This window comes from Micrasema longulum, unplaced genomic scaffold (assembly GCF_059751315.1).
Source record: "Micrasema longulum isolate JH-2025_06_02 unplaced genomic scaffold, ASM5975131v1 h1tg000248l, whole genome shotgun sequence".
NCBI lineage: Eukaryota > Metazoa > Arthropoda > Insecta > Trichoptera > Brachycentridae > Micrasema > Micrasema longulum.
Window position 1 is genome coordinate 301,441 of NW_028277453.1, and position 17,574 is coordinate 319,014.

At 31.8% G+C, this 17,574-nt stretch overlaps 1 long non-coding RNA gene across 1 annotated transcript in view; it reads right to left on the reverse strand.

Moving 5' to 3' along the window:
* The window catches only part of LOC148283305 (uncharacterized), a 183,921-nt gene extending 178,908 nt beyond the window's left edge, over nucleotides 1-5,013 (reverse strand). The window contains exon 1 of the long non-coding RNA XR_015821874.1: nucleotides 4,726-5,013. This is a non-coding gene — a long non-coding RNA (uncharacterized LOC148283305). The remainder of the gene's footprint in view (nucleotides 1-4,725) is intronic.
* Nucleotides 5,014-17,574: the final 12,561 nt, after the last annotated feature.

Below are 17,574 nucleotides of genomic sequence, written 5' to 3' on the forward strand. Positions count from 1 at the left end.
ACGTAGCATGATCAAATAAACCAAAACCTTATGTTTGGTCATGTGAAAAGCAGACACAACAGAAGTGGATAGGTATGCATGTGGAAGAAGCTCGAAATGTACGTCAGATGTATGTAGATATCTATTTATTTTAAAACATTTAAGTTTGTAAGTGAAAATTCTTGATGGAAGTTCATTGTAATTTATTATATAAATAAAACACGAGTGATACATTAACCGGTCACTGGATATTCCAAATTTGTGGATTAAAGTATCACTCGTGTTTTATTTATATAATAAATCTATTTATTTTATTTATTGTGTAATCGCACTGCTGTGATTATTTCTGTAAAACTTTTTATCGTAAAAGGTTCCTTGAACCGTTAATATAAAAATAAATTGCTTTATAAACTTGAAAGTAAAAAAGCATCACCAATATCGTTTTGCGTAGTGAAATATTTTTTTTTACTGCTAAATATTTTTTACTGCTCATTGCTTTAATGTATCAAACGTTTCGAAATTTCCTGTTTCTACAGGAAATTTCGAAACGTATAAAAATACTCGTACCACATATTTAACACGGTTTGTGATTTTTAACAAAAAAAATCTTTTTGCTGGGAAGTATATTAGTAAAAGTAAATATATACATTATTAAAACATAATATGCACCATGTTTTCTGGGAAAAAATAATCGTAGACGATCAATATTGCACCTTTTCACCTTGGCCTTTGCGTGTTTAGCGATTAGCAGTTGGCTTAACGCGGGAATAGCGTGTCATTTGAAAACATTTTGGAGGGAAAAACGCTAAAAGCTATTCGTAGGTTGATCTACAACCGAACTATACTATCATAATAAACAAACCATCACGCCGTTTCCCCGTAAAGGTAGGCAGAAAGACGAGAACGCCACTGTCTTTGTATTCACACCTCACATTCTCTACGTTCATACATCTTCTCAGGCGCGCGCGCCGATTATTCCGACTTTTGACATGTCCATCTACAAGTATTTGTTGGATTTGGTCATGCCGTGTCTCTCACGGTCGTCCTTGATTCTGGATCCATCAACTGAATGAATCTTTTTCGCGGTCCATTCGCTCTACATGTCCAAAGCAACGTAAAACTCTTTTCTTTATTTTGTCGGTGATGCTTATGACTTACATTAAGTACGTATCTCGATATTTGCGCTCCAATAGGATATAGTTTTACCACACATTTGCATTTCGATAATATTCCACCAACTTTCATCCTTGTTTTTCCTGTACCATACTTCGCTCTCATGGATAAGTGTCGGCACCAGGACTTCATTGTTGTAATATATAAGGCAAAATTTTTGTTTCCAAATATTTTGCACAAATATCCGCCCGAATCTGATTATTATCCTTAAAACAGCGTAAATCTACTGTTAATATATTTTTGATAACCATAATACACGTTACGCGTATAATGATGGTTTAGTAACCAAAAGTATGCAATAAGTATGGTAATAGAAGTCTCAAAAATTTAGTACCTAGCATTTTTAATTTATTGCCGAAAGAACTTAAATTTAACTCACATTGTAACAAGAGCAAAATAAGAAAGTGACTACTCAATCAAAAGTTTATATTTGAAGCTTATGTGCAAATATTTTAATTTTTCATATGTTTCTTGTATTTAAAATATAAATTTATTTATTATTATTAGTATCTACATGTATATATTGGTCTTTCCGGCTGTTATAATATATCTGTTATTCATCGTTTTAATAATGTCAATAATATTATGAAAGTTAGTATAAATATAATCTTCATTAAGAAGCTACAGAAAGTGTGGCTTGGTGGGATTTTAGTTTTAGTAAAAATATAACAATGAGGAAGTTTAGTGGTTTTTTTTGTTGTTTGTTAATAGACTATTAAACTAAGTCAAAAATTATTTTTTTCAATTTTTATATATCGCAGCATCAGCGCTACGATTCTTTATGTTTTGTATTTCTGAAATAACTCCGCGTGTAACGACCGAGGGTCATTTCCGCTTATTCTCATTCAGTTCTTCCCATTGGTCCAGAAGCGACAAGCAGACCGAAAATCTTCCATAGCTCTCAGATCATAGGCTCATTCACATGAACCAGTGACGGCATTCAAAGTAGTGCGTTTTTATCGAAATATTTTTTATCATTTTTTCCGTACATTTTCAAGAAACTTTGCGTTTATAGAAACTTCTCCAAGTATGCTTGGTGAAGAGGAAACTACGGAAAACTCATTCAAGAGAATCCGGACTATTGATGGACATCAATAATAATATTTATTTTATTTTTGGGAAAAATCACCTCAAGGGCGCTTTACAATTTTATACGTAAACTTACCTTCTAACTAAACTTCATTATTTTCAATTAGTAATTTATTTATAAATATTTAGTATTACATCAAGAATTACATTGTTTCACCACACATTCGCCTGAGAGATCGCATTTCGACAGCATTCAGCCTTCTTTCGTCACTGTTTTTATAATTACACACTTCGCTGCTAAACATAAGGGTCGGCACCAGAACTCCATTTTGAACTGCTTGTTTCGCCTTCTGTGGCCGAACGTTATCTATGTCTTTTGAAATATATTTTCTCGTGCAGTTATTTAAACATATATTTACTTCTGCATTAAAAACTTATGTTATTTCAATACCTATCAAAAATATAACACAAGAGAAGAAACTACACAACGTATTATTTTTTTATAAACTTACATTAGTAATTACAAGCAAAATATAATATTTCAATGTATTGAAGCGTACGACTGCAAATCTTGCCTTCATTATTATATTTAGATAATTATAAATAGCGCCATTTTTGTGAAAATCACCTCAACGGCGCTGTACAAAAAATAAATATCCCAGCACGTCTTGCAGCTACAGAGCGCATACACTATTGGGATTCTAGTTCCTCTTTTCCATTTATGATATATTTCAATTATAAGAAATAGGAGCTAGATTACAGCACGTCTTGCAGCTACAAAGCGCATGGACGTTAAGTAATCTAGCCCCCATTTACATTAGGTTTTAATTTGACAGTGAGGGCTATGTATAGCGTGTGAGCTCGCCAATATATGACAGTAAAAAAAATATTGTCTTTGAATTTCCTAGAGTTTTAACCATCGAAAAAAAAGAAGATTGCAAATAAAATCAACAGACAATGGAAATTTGATGTGTATTATTTTAATAGATTGTTTATAACAGAAAAATACATGGAGAAATATGCATGTTTTTTTGTAATAAAAACAGTCTAGTAAATTCAAATAAATAAAAATACGCTTTATATTAACAATATTAATTAAAATGCAAAAATAACATTGAATACTTGAAAAATAAATATTACTGAGTGTTACAAACATAATTTAAAAAACGGATAGCGATTGAAAGTAAAAACTATCTTTAGTTTAATTCTTATAGCGATAAATACATAAACATTATAAAACAGGAGTTATACAAATACAAAAATAATATTGTAACTAGGCGGCTACCTACACGATTAAATTTCGAAACACCACGCAATTTCTTATCTCGGCTACGCTATGTAAAATGAAAAAAAAAATTTAAATTAATAATTTCATCACGTCATGAAGTCGCCCCTGGGTAGCGCCTGCTAACGTCAATCAACAAAAACATCCTCGTTTTAATTACAATATTTCGGCTACGCCATGAATCTCTTTTTTAAAATAATTTCTCACGTCACAAAGTCGCCCCTGGGTAGCGCCTGCTAACGTCAATCAACAAAAACATCCTCGTTTTTATAACAGTATTTCGGCTACGCCATGAATTTCTTATAAAAAATGTCAAAACGTCACAAAGCCACTCTCTGAGTGTCGCTACTGACATCATTTACAAAAACATAATTATTTGTGCTTTTTTCAGGTACGCAACATTTTTTTTAAATACTCCTACCTAACCGATAAAATACTATTAGTAATTAAACCAAGGTGTGCTTTAAAGTTCCGTATGGCCAAATAATATTATTTATTATTAGAATATTATTGACATGTAGTTCAAGCATTGCTGCATTCACGTTGCTTTACTTCTGAGAGCTCAACTGCTATGTTTTTCTATGGTTATGTTAATGTCATCTGTCATGTATTGGCGAGCTCACAGGCTATACTTACGCCGACAGTGAAGTTTAGTGTTTGAATGATATGAAAACATATTTATTAAAAAACTCATTTTAAAAAAATAGCAGTTAGATTATAACAAGTCTTGCAGCTACTGAGCGCATGGACTGTTGAAGTTCTAGACCCCATTTACAAAAGTTAAGTATTTAATGGTAGATAAAATTTACATATTGAAGCAAGATTACCAATCGTCTTGCAGCTACAAAGCGCATGGACGAGTTGAATTCTAGCAACTTAAAATTGTACCAGTAAATTAACAAAAAAAAAACATTGAGTCAAGTAGATAATTTGTCAAGTGTTTATGCAAAAAAGAAAACAAAAAAGATTTAAAAAAATGAAAAAACATTAACAATAATTCATGTAACAAACGAGCAATATATTATACTGTAGTACCATTACCATTAGGAGTACCATTAAAGTGCATTATGCACCATTGATTGAAGGAAAAAAAAATAAGAGTATAAAAAAACAAAATAATTGTTATTTCACATAATATTAAACATGAACCATTTTAAAACTTGATTTTTAACCTTAATTATTGCCATTACGATAAAAGAAAATCCCTATTTATTTTAATTACATAAATACAGCAATCATAATTAAAATAATGTACTTACATTAATTTGGGTCGTAAAAAATAGCACCAAGTTTTTTCGTTCACTCATAAACAAAGTTTTGCACTTTACCGGAAATAATACATAAAATAATAACAAAAAACACTTTATATGTTTGTAGTAGGTACTTATTTTATCAACACAAAAACACTTCAGCACTAAAAATTGTTTTAAAAAACTAGCAACACTAATTGTCAAAAATAATTGTTTGCACAGATACAATTCGTAGACGCATTCAAATTGTTCGAATTCGGAATCTTCGAAAAAATCGGCGCAGAACACAATAACAACTATACCGGCCGGCAAACGAGCCGCGAATGCGAGGATTTGCCGAAAGGCGCCAAAGGACCATGCGCGATCTAAATCTGCCGCACCGACAGAGTAAAATCATCTAGCTAAATATTACCGTAAGGCAACGGGTGCAAACCCATCGTACCAATAAAATATATTTATTTGTCGTTTGGATGGATTTTGTTACTCGGGTTTGGCTGCTGCACTGCGGTTGCTCAGTGCGGGCTTTCATTTCGGTCAAATAAAAAAAAACATGAGTGCAGTGCACGCAAGTGGAGAATTTACATTTTCTTTTGTTTATTTGGGATGTTTGAGTACTTAGTGCTTACCTACTAAAATAATTGACAACATTATCTAAAATAGAACTATATATTATATTTGTCAACATATTAAAAAATTTTCACACAATTAAGTAAGGGATGTGTTTTAAAAATATTATTAATAGACTTACTACCTACTAATTTTGTTATTATTCCAATCGTTTTTAACTTGGACTGTTTTCCCTTTAATAAATTTTTTTGACAAGGAAAAAACTCCCCTACGTTGCCCCACTATTGCCGCGCGCATGCGTGAAGTCGCTGCGTAATGTTGCCAGATCGCGAAAAATATTATCATAAGTAACACAAATGTAAGAAAAAAGCAATTTGTTAATTTCTCTAAAATTTTATTCTACACGCGGAAACCGTGATCGGCACAACAGAGTAGATAAGTAAAGAGTCATTAAATATGAGTAATTTAATAATTGAACTTAAAATGTTAAATTAATTTTATTTTACATAAAATGGATATTTATATGCCATTTTAAATAATATTTGATGTTTTAAAGATAATGGCTGTCAAATGTTCACCACGGCGTTGTTTACTCCGAGAGGTCCAATTTTCGTTAGTTCTCTCATTAGATTAGCAAAGTATCATAAAAAACTTGACTACCCTGGCAACACTAATAAAATGTAGTTTGTTATCTTTGACAATCTGACAGATAGAAAAATTATTCAATTTTTAAGTTATGCATTTGCTACTTACACATACATTTTCTACTTACACATGAAATATGATCCCATCCCGTTTCTTTAAGATCTCAGCAGTATTACACTTTAAAACGACACACCACGGCATAGTTGAATTCAAATCGGGAATTGCACACTGAGCGACGCGTCGCGACGTCTACAAAGAAACTAATGGGTCAAAACGTAAAACTACTCTTCTAAGAGTAATCTAGTCGTCTTCTGTTGATGCGCGTGTACGGTTTCTATGCTGGCCTATTCTAAATTCTATGGTTTCATTCAATATTTTTTTAATATTGTATTTAATTTCAATTTTATATAATAATATTTTCATTAGTGTTTTGAGTTTGTCCATTTTTTTGTCAACAGAGACTGGATTTCAATAGGGAGTTACAACAGAGACGCAGATTATATTAAATGATGGAATGTGGAATGGTTTATGACCTGTCATGGTTTGTCTATACGGCCACTTTACACACTGCGGTACATTAATCATCCTGCTTATGTTTGAACATCCGTATTCTTCAATTCTTCCATTCGTTGAATTTTGTGATTCATCTGATTTAATTACATCACCCGCATAAACCCAGTTAATGCTTTGACTTCCACATTCCATTCTCTAAAATGTTCTCTGGATCTCCGCTTTATTATATATTAGTCAATAAAAATAAGTTTTTATTAAATGCTTATGTAATTATTTTATTTTATTTATTTATTCACAGTACTTAATTTTACATTTTTTGAGACTACTCCATAAAACCAAACTCCTGTGTTAAGTTGGGAAGAATAATTAACTACAACAAGATGTCACTTGTAGTTAATTATTCTTCCCAACTTAACACAGGAGTTTGGTTTTATGGAGTAGTCTCAAAAAATGTAAACATTAAGTACTGTGAAGAAAACAAAAAAATTAAAAGGTGATTTTTCTGCCCAGGTCCAGATCTCAAGCCCAGATGTTCTGTGCTGTAATTCAGCACTGTAATTAGGCTTCCTGGCCAGTTGTGGTGCAGACAAAAAATAATATGAAATGAAAACAAAATAAAATAGTAAAAAATATCGCATGGCACATGAATATAAAAGAATTAATTTAATAAATTGATATTTTGGTAAGTAATTTTTTTTTAATCTGTCTGATACAAACTTTTAAAATTTAGCAATAAATCACATAAATCACTTTTCACAACCGCACTCAGAACCTTCAACAATAATATTAAAATGTCTTGTAAACTGAATGTACCATTTATAAAAAAAAACTACCCACCTTCAATCCAATAGTATTCTATAGGCATCCTAACAAAATATTCGATTTGCTATTTCAAAAGATTCCTTTGTGTCCATTAGTAGAGAAAAAAAACTCCTATTATGAGTGCCTACTACCCACCTAAGATTTCAAATTGAAATGCGAGTGGTAACACTGTATTAATAAGAAACTTTAAAAATGTTTCGGTTCGGAGGCAAAAATTATTTGATCGGTATTTTAATTTTGTTTTTAAAAAACCTTTCCAATTCATGAGTCTCAAACTCTTTCTTATTGCTTATTAAACAACTAAAAAAATGTGTTTAAACGGTAATTAAAATAGTATGTTTTATTTATTTTTGTGTGATGTCACCATGGCTGTTCTACGTGTATATCGATAACTACATGAAAAAACTGAAAGGCTTAAGAATGGGAGCAAAAATGGGTGAGTGTCAATTGTCTTTTGTATGCTGACGATGCCGTGCTTCTTGCTAACAACAAAGAGAAACTGCCATTATCATTTTATGTTATTCTTGTACATATAATGTTGTTGTCTATTGTTTTTGTTTATAATGCTATTCCTTTCTGTTTGTGTTGTTATTATGATATTATTAGCTAGTTTTTGACCGATGTTATCATGTTTTGATATAAGGCCCATACATATATTACTGAGTTGTCAGTGTTAATCAAAGACGTTTAATGAAATAGACACGCTACAAACACGAAGAAAATGACATTTTAATTCGTGGGTAATTGCCTTCCTTGGCTTTATTTTCTAACGGACTTTCAATGTATTTATGCGGGACGATATGTAGAAATATGCTGTCGTGTGTGATGAATAAATGCTTTAATAAGCGTTTTTTTACTATTTGTTAATGGACTGTTTAACTAAGCCATTTTTAAAAAAAAAATATGTTTCGTATTACCAGCGCTATATTTTTTTTTAATTTTGTATTTTTGGGACTGCTCTGCGTGTGACTGCTCTCTGTGTTCTTTTCTTCTTGGTTAGTTTTGCCGATTTTTCAGTTAACTTACCGTCAACCGGAAATTTATCACAACTCTCTTACTGCTGGTTGATTCAATTTTTATTGAAGTATTTTTCATTACTTTTTTCATACATTTTCAAGAAACTTTGCCATACACTTTGATGCTCTAATTTTTACCGCTTGTACAATTAACCCGTGAATTATAAACATGTCTACTAACAAGAGGAAGTATCTCTCAATTCGTGAAAAAGTGGCAATTATTCGTGAAATCGAACGTGGCGCGAAAAATATGGAATTGTGTACAAAGTTTTCGCTATCTTCATCCAATGTGTCAATATTGTGTAAAAGTAAGGATATTTATATGTCTGCATTTGAAAAGAATATCACGGTCACAAAAAAAATTTAAAAGTGCGATCGTACTAATGTCGATGACGCATTGCTCCAATGGCTTTGTGCCCGAAGAAACGCAGGATTTTCCATCAATGTACCTTATTTATTTGTTTACTTAGTGACAATGTGCAATAGCAATTGTATAAAAAAACATTTCTCCGGTATAACGAGTAACGTTTATAACGAGCAAATTCAATCGGTCCCATCTTCCTCGTAGTAACCAAGTTTAACTGTAATTCAAATCGGTTTTTTATTTAGTCTATGGTCTAAGTTTAATAAATATTAATTATGTTAGTTTAACTTGGCGCTATTTGTTGATTCTCTCACATTAGATTTTCTAAAGCCTGAAGGACCCAAAAAAATATGTACCCAAAAATGACAGCTGCATTTACCCAAAATCTCTGATGCGTTTTGTGTATCAAGCTCTCAGAAAATCTTCGTTCAATCTAATACATCTATGTAACAAGGAATAAACAAACCGATCTAGCTTGTATACTTTAAAGGGCGTTGTTTCGATCCTTGCGAGAAAGCTCTGAAGCTTCCTGAATTGTTTAAAGTATTGAAGTTTTTTTTTTATTTTTAACACGTGCAGCACCTTGCTTTTTGTATTGATCTGTTTCATTTGACCATATGAAATTTCAATCGTATAATACGATTTCTGTTGAATCTTTAATTTAAAGACAGTAAATGCACAACGAGGTTTTAGTCCCAATTTTCATGTATGGAGGTGAAACTGGCAGAGAAAGGATGAAAGCAGAGTGAATGCGGTTAAAATGCGGTCGCTTAGACAAATGTGTAGGAAATCAATTTACATGTATGACAAGGTTACGAATGATAAAATCAGGCGAGAGTGCAAATCTGAGATAGGTGAAATTGGTAAGATCAAGAAATGGTCACTAAGATGGTTTGGTCATGTAGAATGAATGGACAATAAAAGAATGATTAATATGTAATAAATAATGCTAACGTGTAATTAGGATAAGATTTCTATTTTATTTATTCATATAAATCAACATTACAAAATGGAATTCATACATATAGAAATAATTAAAATAATTACGTAAAATTAGGTCTAAATAAAAAAAACTTATAAGTATATATGATATCCAGAGGACAATATGTTAAAAAAGTAAAAGAATCTTGTAACGAAAAAGTCCCTCAGAGATGAGAAAAATGTCAATGTCCAAAGTAATATTGTTCAACATAGAGATAGCCCTTCCAACGGGCATAACCATTGGCAGGTTGGTCCTGTATATTGGAACGTGAAACAGTCTATGCTGACGCTGTCTAAGATAATTATCCGGACCATAAAAGCTAATACTCCGTATAATTTCAGGGTTGTCAATAATACCGCGCAACAATCTAAAGAAGTGCGTAGTTCAATACACATTCCTTCTGGTCTTCAAACTGCTGTAACCGAGCATACCCTGGAGGAACTCAGTGGGATAAAGCCATGAATAATAAGCTAGGAATGTTTGTCAAAATAGACGTGTATGGCGGTTCAACCTCTCTGTCTACCTCTGTAGTAGTAGTAATATTCTAGATGTATTTATACAAAATCTTTTTTTTTCGTGTTCCTATCAACTTTAAAGTTTATATCAATCAAGATTCATTTTGCAATTGCAAGTTTATAAGTATAATTGACAATGTATTAATAACTATGAAATAAGACAAAGTAAAGGCGAATTTCTTATTTTTCCCATCTGCTTCAAAGTGCAGCCTGTGGACATTACAAGACGCCTCGGGGCCATCAAGACACCCCATCGCCGGCCAGCAATCTCGCCTCCTCCGTAGACAATCCCGCGGCCCTTAGTCCCACCGAATAAAGCAGAAAAATCGTCATCGACGGCATCCTAAGGCGGCGGGAGCCCGCGGGTGTAAAAAAGAGGCAATTTGGGTTAAGGCACTTCTGAAGCATCGGCAGCACGAGTCAAACCCAGGTCCACCGCCCCACCCTCAAAACGCTTGTTATAGGAAACCGCTGCGTCCATTCTTGGGTTAAGTTAATCTATATTTCCTATAAATTCATGAAAACGTTGATAATTAATTTAGAGTGAGCTTTTCTCGTTTATTAATTATTATCTCGATAACTACTTACCACGGATTGTTTTGTATTTTTTAAGTAAACCTTAACACATAAGAAAAAAAATCACGTATTTTGGAATATTATATCATTTTAAAATTAATGTTTTATCCGTCAGAATCTTCGAAAATGACGAAATATCGAGTACCCTTGAGACAAAAATATAGAAGATTCATTTTAGAGAAAGGGTTGTAATGTAATTAGATCACTAAGCAAAACATATATACTTTTAATAAGATGAAAAGACAGTGATTATCAGGCGATTTGTATATATTTTTTATCATTTGAATCGGGTTGTGGTCCCGCGGCTAGTGTCTCGGACTCACTGATCAAATTAAAGGTCCGTGGTTCGAATCCCACTCTACCCTAACTTTATTCCCATTTTGTAATAGTGAGTCATTTACAACTCGTTGAAAATGGCCCTCAAAATTAATTATTTGTTATCATAACAACGCAAATATTTATTCTTTAAAAAATCCTAATAGTTACTTCGGTTAACCTAAAGTTATCACACAGTGACTCGAGGTAGTTTTTTTCACACAGTATGTTAAAGATTGAATTCATAATATTGTTAATTGGATCGGCATTTACTTCGTAACACTTCATTATAAATTATTATGAAAATAAAACTTTGTTATTAGTGTTGCACAATTTAATTCTTTTACAAGAACACTACTACAGTTTCGGGAGAGCAATCGTCCTATCGACGGGTGATATAAAAACTCTTAAAAATTTATATCACCCGTCGATGGGAGGAGTACTCTCCCGAAACTGTAGTAGCGTTCTTGTAAAAGAATAAAAATTGTGTAACATTAATAACAAAGTTTTATTTTCATAATGATTGAATTCATTCTTAAATCTTTGGTACTCTGTTTCTTCCCGTAAACTAATGAAAAGTTTCCTTCCGAAACCTCTTTTCCCGTTTGGCAGTTACTGTTTTAGGTTTAGGTCTTGTATAAATACGGTTTTTCTACTTTATGTGAAAGTTTGATTTATTATTAAATAACGGACCATTGTTAATTTATAAGGGTATACCAGATACGAGTTCATTACAAATTAAAGAAACAAAACAATAAACAACAGGGCTTTGACAAAACATTCAACGACAAAAAAACAAGATCTTGACTATTTTATTCGGTGCTCGTTCAAATCGTGGTAGACTCAAACCGAAAGGGTCCAGATCTTGTCTTGGTTAAGTTTACAATACGACCAAAACGGGACATTGGTGCATTCAGGTCATAATTCTGTGCTTACACGGAAAAGGGACTTAAGTCTGTGAGGTGTAATTTTACAACATGGCTGTTTTACTTATCGACAGCTAGAGCCTCGGTGATTTTTTATTAATTACAAAAAATATTACTTAAAATTTTCAACTTAAATGCTTAAATATATTTTAGTAGAGTATTTTCTACGATATTTCATATTTATTTCTTAAAAAAATTGCGTATTTATATTTATTTACGACATGTGCCTTTTTTCCTTGTTATTTTTTCCTCCATACCACAATCGATTTGGCATTAAGTGCACTTAGGCCTAAATTTGTATATACATTTTATTTTATCATAGATACAATTTTATGTTCACTTTGCCCAGCTAACGAGGAGTTGAAAATTTGAGTTATATTTCCACTAAACACTCATTTTTTCTACATTTCTACTTATCTTTTCTTTCTCAAACTCACTTTCAACTATGTTGGAGGCTCAAAGGATATTGGCACTTTCTCCTGAAATTTCAGCCCTTTGCTGTCTTACTGATATTACTACTACTACTACTACTACTACTACCATCACGCCATTTCCCGTAGGGGTAGGCAGAGAGAATAGACCGCCAAACACGTCTATCCTGGCATACATTTTTGGCTTTATCCTCATTCATACATCTTGTCATGCACGCCCTTCGGTTCTGCCTGCTTTTGACATGACCGGACTTAAGATTTTGGTTCATCTGATCATGTCACGCCTTTCTTGGTCGTCTTCGTCCCACGTTACCATTCATTTCCGCCACATTTACCTGTTTTACCATTTTTTCGTCATCCATTCGTTCTACGTGACCAAACAATCTCAGAGACTCTTCCTAAATTTTAACAATTACACCTGACTCAGATTTACTCTCTCGCCTGATTTCATCATTTGTAAACCTGTCATGCGTTGATTTCCCATACATTCGTCTAAGAGATCGCATTTCAACCGCGTTCACTCAGCTGTCATCCTTCCTCTGCTCTTACATATATTTTAAAGATATTATGTATCATTACTTAATCTCACTGAACCTTTTACGGTTTTTTTTCATCACGTTATTAAGGCGATATTTTTTTTTGCTCTAGACATCTTCGTCACGACGTTATCTTGGATTTTTTCCTCTTATAACAGGAAAAATTCGACAACGATCATACTACGCAGGCGGACGATTCAGGTTTGACGTTGACATCGACCAGAAATAAAATTAGTGCCGTTCTACAATATCATAAATTCATATTATTGCGTTGCACTGCGGGCACAAGTCGACTTGTGCCCGTATTCCATGTTATAAATTTGATCAAAATATGTATAAGAAGGCACGACTCGAGTCAGGTTTATTTCTTTGATACTATTTTACAAATATCGGCTTTAGAAATATAGTTTTTTTGCGATTTCAGTTAAAATTAGGCAGCCGGAAACAACATGACAGCGTTTTTTTCGAATATCGTGTGGTGAACTCGCATAACGTTGTTTTGCGCTGCTTTTTTCTGTACAGGTTTGTTCTCTGGAGCGGTTAAGGCTGGGATGCAATTCAAAGGATGTTAGCATGTAGATATGGATGGACCGTGTTACTACAGGGCCTCTCAAATAAATACAAACATAAATTCATTAAAATATTTTTGTATTTATGAGTGTTTTCGACTCGATGGCTACTTTCATATAAAAATCCTAAAAAAGGAAAACGAGTGGAGATAAAACCGTCTCGTAGAGTAGTTATTGGCGCATTCACTAACCGTGCTTGAGGTCCCAGGTTCGATTCCTGGTAGGGTATTTTTTTTTTTTTTTTCAAATGTTTTTTTCAATTAATTTATTTATTTTTTACATATTTATTACAGCAATTTACAAGTAATTATTTATACAACAAATTAATTAAGTAGTAAAAGTAAACATTTATATTTTTTATTTTTGCCGTTGGTTTATCTAAACAAATAAAAAATAGTCTTAAATCAAAGTCCTGCTGAGTTGCATACATACAACTCGTCAGCAGGTTCTTATAAATTGCTTCGATTATCCATACTTAACCTACATTAAAAATAATTTTACTTGAAAAATATTATATATTACATACCTATTACATTATCAAAAATTAAAAACTAATACAAAAAACTTTTTTCTATTAACCATAATTTGAGCAAACGTCTCACTCCTGTATTTAACTCAGTATTTTTAATATTGTTTGGTAACATGTTAAATATTATAGGTATACTGTATAGCAGTGTCCTTTTGCCATATTTATTGCAATATCTAGGAACAGCTAGCCATTCCTTACTAGTAAACCTGGTTTTGATATCATGTACCAACTTGTGTTTATACTCGGAGTGCGACGCATGCTGATAAATTAATTTGTACCAAAGTAGAGCCCTAATAGATCATTTATTTACAGATTTATACATCAATGAAATTAAAATATTGTGTCTCTGGCCGACTCTGGCGGTATACATCTTTATGTAGTAGCAATTTGATCATAGAATTTTGCAAAGTTTGAATTAAATTCAAATTAGTTTCACTTGATAACCCTAAGGAAGTTAAAGCGTATCGTATAATTGATTCAGAAAGAGATAAATAAATAATTCGTTAAGTATTAACAGGGACATAATATTGAAATAAATACATTATATTTCTTATTGTTCTTAATCGCTTGCACAATTTTCTAATATGTACATCCCATTTAAAATTACAATCTATAGTTAAACCTAAATAAACATACTGTTCAATATTTTCAATACGGTTGCATAATATCACTATGGATACATGCATAGTTGTGTGATAAAATTGACGGTGTTGTGTGAGTTTTATAGTTCGGTGATCGTATGTGCATAAATGTTTCATTTGAGATAATTATTAAACCTGCGTCATGGGACCATTTTTGCAGGTTTAAAGTAATTTATTGATTGATTTGGTGTTTATTTTGTAGAACTCCATATTTAAACTTATAATTAGAAATCAAACACTGCTTTGAGTCTACTGAACACTTTATTTTATTTTTACAAATATAAACATATAAAAATAAAAACTTCGTGACAATTGTTTCGCCTTATTAGGGCATTTTCAAACGAATGTGAAGATTATTAGGCGAATAATAAGGCGAAACAATTGTCACGAAGTTTTTATTTTTATATGTTTATATTTGTAAAAATAAAATAAAGTGTTCAGTAGACTCGAATCAGTGTTTGATTTCTAATTATAAGGTTAAAGTATTTTATTTAATTAAGTTTCACTGCAATGTTTATCTATCTTTGGACAGTTCATGTGTCAGTCCAGGGAAAGTAAAATATTGCAGTTTTAAACCACTTTTAAAACAAATCATTTACGTCGACTCAACCAGGAATCGAGCCTGGTACCTCAAGCATGGTAGGCGAATGCCAACCATTACACTGAATACCGTACGCAACTACACTGGCTCAGTATCAGGCATAGAAGAAACATTCACGTTCTTTCACTTCTTTACAATATTAAAAATAATCCCACTCCGCCTGTTCTGGTTCTATTTCACACATAAATCTGTATTCTTTGTCGACACGGACACGGAAAATGGACATAATTATTCATTTATTATTTCGTTTGAGAAAGTTGAACATCCCTTAAAGCCCTTGGTAAAATCTCCGTTCAAATCGACAGGTGTTTCTTTACTTCGTGTATAGGCGTAATAGGGCGTTAACACAATATCATTAAAATTTCCTGATATTTGGTCGCGATAAAAATATGGTTAAAAAACATGTAATAGGTAGGTACATGATATAATATTTTAATTATTTTATTTTATTTTATTTTATTTGGGATTTTTACAGCTATTACGTAAACAAAATAATTAGAAAAATCTTAACAATACTAAAGCCAATTAAAAAAATCCACTGTAAATATAATGACACATAATATATAAGAAAAGAAGTTTAGTAATTGTATTTGTGTGACGTTTGTATTCATGTGTATGTGAATGTGTGTATGCGTGAATGAATGAGAGAGAGGATACATGTGCGTATGGGAATGAATGAGGGAGAGGGTGCGTGTGTATGGGTGCGTAAGTATGAAAATAATATATTTGCTTAAAACTTGTAAATTGTATTAAAGATGGTACAATAAAGAGCTTAGTAAAAAGTTAGAAACCTTTTTGTTAAAATTCAAATGACGAAATGATATAAATTGTTTTTTTTTTTTTTATTTTTTTTAAGTATGTTAAATTTCAAAACCGTATTCTGAAAAAAAAAAGCATTTCATTTTTTAAATTTAACTGATACACATCGAATGAATAATGGGCGACGAGTCCTATACAATACGGTAGGTAACCACAAAATGCAGTAAATACGAAATAATGACAACAATAAAATAAGGTTTGACAATACGCGAACGTTGATTCAAAACGAACACACAAATGCATATTATACGCACCTACATAATATATAAATAAGAATAACATATAAGTTTAATAGAATAGTTTAATACATTGATATCTTGTGCAAAATTCGTGTCGAGAAATTAATTTATCACCAACATAGAATTACTACTTATAATAATGTTATTATTTTTGTAAATATTTCTCGATAAATCATCATAGTTATTAATTTTAATACAAAATATTCGTTAAACTGATAAAACGCCGCGTTGTTTTCGACATAAAAATTCTGTATAAAATATTAAACTATAAAGTAGATACTAACTTTCTAAATAAAATACAAATAAATGCGGGATTGAGAACACTCAGACATCGGGAAATATTTAAACTGCCTTTGTTTTCAAATAATGCTACATACCACACACCTATGGACCACATGTGTCGGGAATATTATATATACTGCCAAAACAATAAAATTGACATTTTTCATGATACTCTCTCAGCTTTTGCGAATAATCTCTTAGGAATAAATCCCATTCAATAAGTCACACGTCCAACTTATTTTTCATTGCATTGTATTCTGTATAAAAAAATAAAATAAAAATATTCAAAGATATGTATTATATCTTAATAAATAAATCTATTTTGTGTAATTCTATAATTATTGAACATTTATATGCATGTAAAATTGTATCGATTAATTATTTTAAATTGTATGTATTCGAGAATGTATCTTTGTTGAATTACCTAATAAAATAAATAAATCAACTACTTGGTTTAGTCATACAATTTTATTTTTTGACCAACGAGCGCAAAAGATCAGTCTTGACAACGTTTACTTTGCGTCAGTTAAACCAAAAAAAGTTCATGTTAAAGGCATGGTTTTATTTTACATTTTTTAAGCAGCTCATTTAATATCCCTATTTTTTCTGCATACCCCATACCCATTCCGTTTAAACAGCATGATGGTTTGTGTGTTTTAATACGTCTAATAAGAGATTATAATATTTTTTTAACAGTACCTTTGTAACGCCAAACACAATAAAAGTAGGTACCTACCTACTTACATAATTGAAATGTAACAATAGTATGAATGAATAATCAGTGCGAAATAAAAGTTTACCCTTGTTAATTTTAAGTGTTTTGTATATATCCTTTGTCTGGTGTGTTGCTAATTCTAGAAACCAAGTAGGTATAGACCTTATAGTCATATCATAACGTTTCTGTCAAGCAAAGATTTTATTTTAGAAGCCCTGTATTCGTAATGCAGCAACTGGAAGTGTAGCACAGAAA